Below are 8,325 nucleotides of genomic sequence, written 5' to 3' on the forward strand. Positions count from 1 at the left end.
CTATTCCCCCCTGCTAATTCGGTTAGAGAAATATAAAAACAGATAGATTGGGAGTATGGTAGAGCAATCAAACAAACCACAGACAAACCAAAGTAAAATAAAGTTAAATCTTTCTCAACAGAATTCCAGATAGTGCAATGTGGGAGCATCAACTTCATGTAACTAAAGAATTTTCTGTGCATATTTAAATGACTTCTTCAGAACAATAAGCTCTTATACAACTCTGAATGACCTTGCAAGTAAAAATATGTTCTATTTAGTATTTCTTTCAGCTTGTTTGAGACAGCATCAATAGTTTTCTCAGGCAATAATATCACTGTTTGGCAGAAACATATTTGCAAAAATAAACTAAAATCAGAAAAGTTTCCAGGGATGTATTTGGATACAAATGTGTATAGTGACTCTTACCCATATACAAAATAAACCCAACTAGATGTACAATTTTCTTTGTAAACATACACATTCTAACATTGATAAGCTTTATAGAAAGAGAAATTGATTGTCATGTAGTATTACAATCACCAGTATTTTAAGAGCACCCTCTACAGTCACAAAACACTAACAAGGAAAAGCTCTCCTACCTAAAACCCCCAGTATTAAATGAAAACTAGAGTATCACTTTTGTTTATCAGTATAGTGTCAAATCTATACGAATATATCTCTATGAGTGCTTTAACCCCCCTGTAAACATGAACAGACTTCACATGAGTGCCAAAGATGGAACCTATTTCATCACTGAAGCCTCTACATTTGAGGATTTAGAATACTGTAAGTATTCTGGGATGACTCATAATTAAGCTGTAAACTTCTTAAGACAATGGATGGTTGTGGGATCAGAAATGGAAACCCATAATAAGACAGTGTGTGGTATTTCCAAAAGAAAGCAAGGAATAACCCATGGTAAAGGCCAGGAGGAACCAGTTTCCTCAGTTAATTTTGTTTGTTCTTGGTTTTAGTTCTCAGAATACTTTTTGTGAGAGTTGTGCACAACAAGTATTTTGTTCACAAGCAGAACTGAAAAATAAAAAAAACAACCCCATGAAATGTTTATAATATATAATACACATGTACATTCTACTGTGCAAATACTTATGTTTTGCTTGATTTTGGGTAGCAGTTCCCATAAAGCACACAATAATTCCTTCCTGGAACGTCAAAGTGAGAAGAGACAGAGTAGTGTCTTATAGGTTAAAATTGTTTGCTCTATTGCTCATTAATTTTTTCAAATATGTATTTTCTATTTTTTTAAATATATATTTTAAATATATATTTGGATATATTTTCTTAGTTAAGAGAGAACTGACTTTACTCTGCTCTGGTTTCCACCCTGCCAAATGAGTATAAAAAGTTGTATGTCTGTTTGCTACCTTTTTTTTTTTTTCTTCCTTGAAAAATAAAAAAAAAAACAAAGGATTTCCAATCACTCTTTCATTTTACCTCCCTTTTCCCAGTTTCTGTCTTCAAGTGGTATGTTCAGCCCTATATATTTTTCCATGTTTAAGCTTGAATAACTGTATATGTCATATAGAAATGAGTAGGATTGAATAAGACACTTAAATAAGAAGTTTTCTGCATCAGTCCTGACAAATCTATAAAGGTTGGAAATTCCAATCCTCTGAAACTTACCTTTCTTAACTTGTCTTTTCGGGTCGGCCTAGATTTGCAAATATAGGGATATTTTCTGAAGTATTCAGTGCAATAGTAGTTAAGATACTACAGGTGAATTGGGAGTGATGCTTTACCTTTAAACCAGAAAGATCTTTGAAAGTCAGTCCTTAAAGTTTCTTATATGGGACATTACTGAAAAGTTTGTATCTATTCTAAAATATTGCTTCACAAAACTATTTAAATGATATTACCTCACCTGGTTAAGTGGCTAGAGATTAAAACAATCTTAAGAATATTAAAGATAATCCTTTCTTTATGGTCTTTATTTTCAAGATGCTCAGATAGGTTCGTGAATGATCATACCGGTTAAACTAACTTTAGCCACCAGGTGGTGCAATTGCATAACAGCATAAAGATGTACTGGCCAACGGACCAAAACTGAATCAGGAGACAGGTTTTGGACCAGATACTGCTTTAGATTTCCATAGGGTTGGAAAAGTTTCCTCATCTTTGTCGAAAAGTAGAAGAAGGCGAAAAAAAAAAATCAATAATTAATGCATGCCTGTAAGGAAAAAAAAGTAAATTTTTACATGGGATAATGATGATTTTATCTCTGTTTCAAAAGTTATCTGGGTCTAAACACAAGAATGTATTTCATGTTTCACCTCCCTATTATAATAACTTAATTTCTACGGGAATTAGGAGCCTAAATTCTTTACTGCATATTTGCCTTAGTTCTCATCAAAGACACACATTTTTAAGAAAACTGAATACATGATGCAATGTCTGCAAATCCTAAAAAGATAACAATAAAGCAAGTAAAACTTTGTCCTGCTGTATCTTTAATCAATAGCACAGTTTAAACCAAGAAAATATTAATTTTATTTTACACACTGTCTTCCTTGGTACACTACACATACGTTAAATTGCCTGCATACCCTAAACCAAGATAATCTTTGATATGCGTTGTAAACAAAAGAAAGATACCTTAAATAAAAAAAGGTATTACAAAAAAGGTAAAACAAGATTTGAAATTAGTATTTCTGAGAGAGACAGAATATATTATGTCCCCAGGATGTAATCTTTGGATGCCAATCTTAAGAATTTTGATGTTAATTTTGCAAACATCTAAGTGTAAAATTTAAATACATAAAAAATGCTTACATTTGCTTACCATTACACATATGCATGTTACGATGAGAAACAGAACTGTTAAATTACTCAGAAAGCCTCTGCGTTTTCTTGCCATGATACATGATTTTGGTTTCAGCATAGCACATTCTATAGTCTTTTTTGTGATTAAATCCTTTGTCTACTTAGATTGTAAAGCATTTTTTGGTATGGGTCTCTCATGGAGCTCTACAATGCCTAGTAAAGTTTCCTGAGTATAGAAAATAGATAAGAAATAGGTATGCAATATATAGAAAAAAGATAACAATAGTTCTTAAGATCTACATGCAGAAAGAGCATATGAACCATTTAATTTACTACATACTATTTCTGTGATAAATTAATCAATGTTTACATTTGCACTGACTGAAACAATGCACCCTTTAAGCTTTCTTCAAATAAATACATTGACAATGCCAACGAATTACTAACTTCATGTATTTGTGCAAAACAGATTCAGTCTATGCCACTTCCAAAACACCATGGGCACAGCTAAATCCTAGCAGGTTGGACTTGACCAAGACAAGCCACTTAGACCACAGCAGAGAAGTCACAGTGGTTTCTGGAACTTTAATGTAGATGTATTTAGTAGTACCCAGGATTCTTCAGGCTGTTTTTGGAAAAACTTTTTGTCATTGCTAGGATTACTTGAATAAGGCTAGTGGGAGCAAGACTGTGCTGTTAAGATGAAGGAAAAAATATGGATATAGCCAAAAGTTGTCCAAGGAGAAGAATGAGAGGTCAGAAACTCTCATAGTGGCTAGATGTAGAACAGAGTCCAAAATCTTAAACTGAAGTTCGTATCTCTACAAATTATTCACTTAATTACTAGACTATGTATTTGTTAAATTAATATTGAAGCTGTCATATTATATGATCTAACTTTGTGTCGTATTTTCCCCTCAACAGCTTTTAAACTTTTCATCTCGCCTTACACCTTTGAATATTGTATCTTACTCCTGATCTCCTGATTCCCACATACATAAGATTAATAATTGTACAGTCTTCAGTAGGAAGAGCATTTGTAAACTTGAGCTAAATAAAATGGAAGTAAATTCTATAGAAGACAAGTTACAATTTAAACCTTAATTTCCTTTTTCCTCTCCACAGGTTAGCTAAAAACAGTAAAGCTAACTTTTATAAAGTATAAAGAGGTATTTTCCCCTGTTGAAGACAACCAAAACTGCTGATTTCTTATTCTACAATTACATATGTCATTTTAATACGTTTTATTTACCACATCTTATTCTCCTGCAATGTAAAGATGTTCTTCAATAGATACCTAATGGCTGGGATGACTCAGGCTTTTTTAGAATATTGTTACACGCCTCTACATTGCGCAACTGGGTTAGAGATAGGGGGAACTCGGTGCTCTGGGCTGTACTCTGTGCATCTGACAGTTGTATATGGGAGAATAGAGAAAAAGGAGAACAAGAGATGACAAATGTAAAAGACAGGGGCTACCTCCAAAAAGAAAAAGGAGAAAGAGGAAAAAAGGAAGGAAGGGGACTGCAAAAAGAGAGGAAAAAATAAGAAAGGTGGAAAACTAAGGGCCTCCCTTTCTGAGTATTTGTCTTTCAAGTTAAAATACAGAGGTCATACATTAAAATGCAGCTGGTAAAAGTATAAAATTAAATTTCTTTAAATGACCCAAACTCTCCTCTGAAAATAAATTTACACCCCAGTAAATTTAATACTTAAAATAGAACTGTTCCTTGGTGTTCTAGGATAGCCAAAGTAGTACGATTTTTATAAAAGGGTACTTTGTTATGCTCATATAACTCAAAAGTCCTTGAAGTTTGTTTAAATGATTGAGGTACAGATACAATTTTACAGGTGTAATTTCAGAATCAACTCTGTAACCATTCTGCTCAAGACAATGTTTTCAGAAAACAAGTCAGTGAAAATTAGAAGATGTGAATTTTGAAGAATGTTTCTTGATATAAGAAAGAGATAAAAATGTCTATTCGATATCTTACTGAATACAGTAATAGGGATAACGTTATTTCTTAAGCAACAGGTATCTAGTCTTTTATAATAATTTTAGAAAATTTTCAAGATGTATTGTAAAAGATGAGTTAGAAGCAGTGTTTGAAAGTAATAACATACTGTGAGAACAACTTTTTTTTTTGTTACACTATGATTATTGGATCATATACTTTCCTGCAAGGAAACAGGAGGCTATAATAAAGTGTCAAAATTCACTTCAATGTGTAGTCATAGACTAGCTGTTTTAGCAAGAAATGAATCTTTAATGTTTGGGGTTCTTTTTTGGCTTGCTTCTAAAAGCAATGGAAATGTATTGTTGTATAACATAACTGATTAGCACCCGTTTTAATTAACCTCTTAAGAACAACCTGAAAATAAGTGTATACACCTCTTTCACTACACTACAAAATGAAACATTTTTTTTTCTATTAAGTTCAGTTCCTTCATAAGTTACAAAACTACAATGCTGAACCAACTGTCAACATATTTCTTCACACTTTAACTGCAATAAAATACAGCCATATACACGTGTCTGTGAATTCAACACGAAACTTTGACACAAAGCTGATGTAACTGAGGGGAAAAAAAAAAAGAAAAAGAAAAAAGAAAGTTTTAATTACTTTCTTTTCCATTCTTTATTTCTATCAGAGGGGGTGAGGGTAAAAACCATGTGCTTTCTGAAAACTATGGTGAAAGGGGCTAAGCAAACTATATATATATCTTTTATGTAAACAGCTCCAAGATTAGTCATGGCCTCTGCTTATATGAAAATAGCATACATGAAAAGCAAATGTTAAATGGTCAAGTCTGTAAAAGATCAAGATGGTAACATTTTGGCTGTTGTCTCATGAGCATTCTTCTGACAGGTCAACCCAATATCAAGGGCATAAAAATTCACAGATCTGTGACTTTCCTATCAACGTCCATTTTCAGGGAGAACGAACACATTATGTGGAGGTGCGCTTTTCCACAACAGAAGCCTTTATAGCCCCTGTTGCACCTAATAGTTCCACCCTCTCAGCAAATGAAATCGTTGTTAGATGTCTGCAATCACTTCACTAGATAGAACCGTATGGAATTTGTCCAATTCACACCTAAATCTGGACACAGTGCCCTAGAAGTGTCAACTTTGGTGCTGTGTTGGGTAGAGCTGCTCTCCTAGTTGAACCCCTTCTGTTTATATATCCTAATTAAGACAGGGACATTCTCTATAGAAAATCCATAAAATGATATATAATACAATTCCATACAATAGTGTTTGCTAACTGGGCTTGTTTTCTCAGAACATGTAACAGGTAGCAGAGCAGCGCAGGCAGAAATGTGAGCAGTGACCACCAAGCACAGCCAGATTTTAAAACAGGATGAGTGCCTATCCATCCTTCTCCTGTATAACAACTCTGTAAGAAGATACATAAGATTTTGTTGTCCCATGTCGTGTCTGTCTCCCGTCATCCCCCCCCCCCCCCCCCCCCGTTATATTCACTATCACCTTTTTTTTTCTGACAATGCTGCTTGTTTTACGATTCAGACCTCAAGAACAGATTTCAAAGGGTAGAAGAAATTATCCAAGGAGCAAATCTGGTCACATGCTTATAGTCACTGTATTGTTTTGTATGTCACTTGCAAACCATGTGTCCTTAGCAGCTACCTATCCTTCACACATGGGTCAGGGGAAGGAGTCATGCTGCCCTACGGCAGCAGCTCAGTCCTGACTATACACGTGGAATGTTCTGGAAATCTACAAACACCTTGTTGTGGTGTTTCCAGTCTAACTTAAGACACCGTGAAAAATCACCCCAAACGGTGAAGAGAGCTCAGGTGTGCCCAGAGGTGCTCATGACGTTGCTCTCGGAGCAGTACGGGCACGCCGCGACCCAGCTCCTCGTTCCTTCCCTCTAACACACGCTCAAACCCGTGCCTGCCCTGCCGCGTCCTTCTGCCGCCTCAGCTCTTCCCTCCGCGGCGGGAGCATCGCCAGCCACCTCCGCGCCCGGCGGGTCCCGCTCGCGGAGGAAAGCAAACCCGCTGTCAGGCGGCCTCGAGCTAACGACAGTACCTGGGCCTGTGGCTGGATTTCTGCTGCAGATTGTTCCAGCCACCCCCTTTCGTCTTGGCACCGTTTGCGCAGCCTGAACAAAGGCGGAGTACGGTGTTTTTGCCCTCTGTTTGCCGTTTATACGTGTCTGTCGGAGGGCTCCAACCTGAGGAGATCCCGCCCGCCACTCTCCCCCTCAGGGCGTTCAACGGTCGCCAGTCAGGGCGGAAAAGGGCGGGAAGCCGCCGCGCGCGCCAGAGGCAGCCCCCAAACTCACCTGAGGGAGCGCCCCCCGCCTGGCTCCTCCCCGGCCCGGCCCGGCCCGGGCGCGGCTCCGGCACCCCCCTCCCCCGCTGGAAGGGGCGGGCAGTCCGTTCTCAAGCTCCAGCGGCGAGCGCGCCTGGCGGGGCGACGGCAAGAGGGGCACGAAGTTGACTGGAAACCCCCTCACAGGGTGAGGCGGCTCGGGACGGGTGGGGAGAGCGGTGGCTGGTTGCGACGGAAGCTCTGGGCGCCGAGTGGGGGTGCACCGCGTCGCAGTCTTCTCTCTGCAGAGATGGCCGGGGCCGGGCGGCACTGGGCTGTGGCGCGACCTGAGCGGAGCGCGGCAGGCACAGGGGACGTCGCCGTGTTGGGTTGCCGCCTGCGGCTGTGGAGGTGGCTCCCCGAGCTGAAGGGGTGGCTTCCCTTCTCCACCTCGCTCCGTTAAACACGCTCTTTCCCAAAGGCCAGGGGGGTGCCGCTTTCTCTCTGGTGGGAGGGGAGAGCAACACGGCTCTCCCTCTACGACCGCCGGTAACGCGCGGGGAGGCCGGTGGAGCACCGGGTCGGGGCAGGCCTTCCCCCCGAGCGTTCCTCGGAGCTGAGCTGGCGAGCGGCGGCTATGCCGCCCCTGGGGCGAGCGTGCGGAATGGGCCGCGGAGGGGCGAGGGAGTTCCGGGAAAACACTCCGATGAGACCTGACTGTTTCCGAGTTTTCCGTCCCGGCTGTGAAGAGCGGGGGTTCTTTCCGCCAAGTGCGTGTACCAGCCTGTGCGGTAGTTGCGGTGCCTCAGCTGGAGGTGCTGCTGTCTGCCTTGGCTCTAGGTGACCGCGCACTGGCCGGGCTGGGGGGCGCTGAGGTCAGAAGCCAAGGGCTGCTCGGTCGGCGAGGAGCCCCCCGCGGGCCGCCGAGACCGAGGTGTGTCGGGGGTGCCGCTGCCGCCAGCCCGTACGCATTCCTCCGGGGATTCCTGGCATTCCTGAGCTGAGGGCACTCTGACTTCTTCATCTCCCTTTTATTCCACGAATTAGCTTATTTTTGCGAAAGGGTGTGTCCGCATTGTGTGTGTTCTTTTTCATGGGAAAAGCTCAGAATGGCAGTTCAGACATTTATTCTTCTTCCCAATTAACTCTGCATCTGATATAATTTATAACCCTCCCGTATGATGACAAGTTTATGGGTAGATGAGTACTGCGATAAAACTTTTGTGGTGAGTTTTGGATTAGCATCTGCAGTTGACAGAAGAGTAGTTGTTACAGCA

At 40.5% G+C, this 8,325-nt stretch overlaps 1 long non-coding RNA gene across 1 annotated transcript in view; it reads right to left on the reverse strand.

Moving 5' to 3' along the window:
• Positions 1–7,318, reverse strand: part of LOC130593379 (uncharacterized) — a 31,012-nt gene extending 23,694 nt beyond the window's left edge. The window contains exon 1 of the long non-coding RNA XR_008970794.1: positions 7,080–7,318. This is a non-coding gene — a long non-coding RNA (uncharacterized LOC130593379). The remainder of the gene's footprint in view (positions 1–7,079) is intronic.
• Positions 7,319–8,325: the final 1,007 nt, after the last annotated feature.

This window comes from Pezoporus wallicus, unplaced genomic scaffold, assembly GCF_028554395.1.
Source record: "Pezoporus wallicus isolate ANWC-B61680 ecotype Strahan unplaced genomic scaffold, APGP_CSIRO_Pwel_v1 contig_3952, whole genome shotgun sequence".
Lineage (NCBI taxonomy): Eukaryota > Metazoa > Chordata > Aves > Psittaciformes > Psittacidae > Pezoporus > Pezoporus wallicus.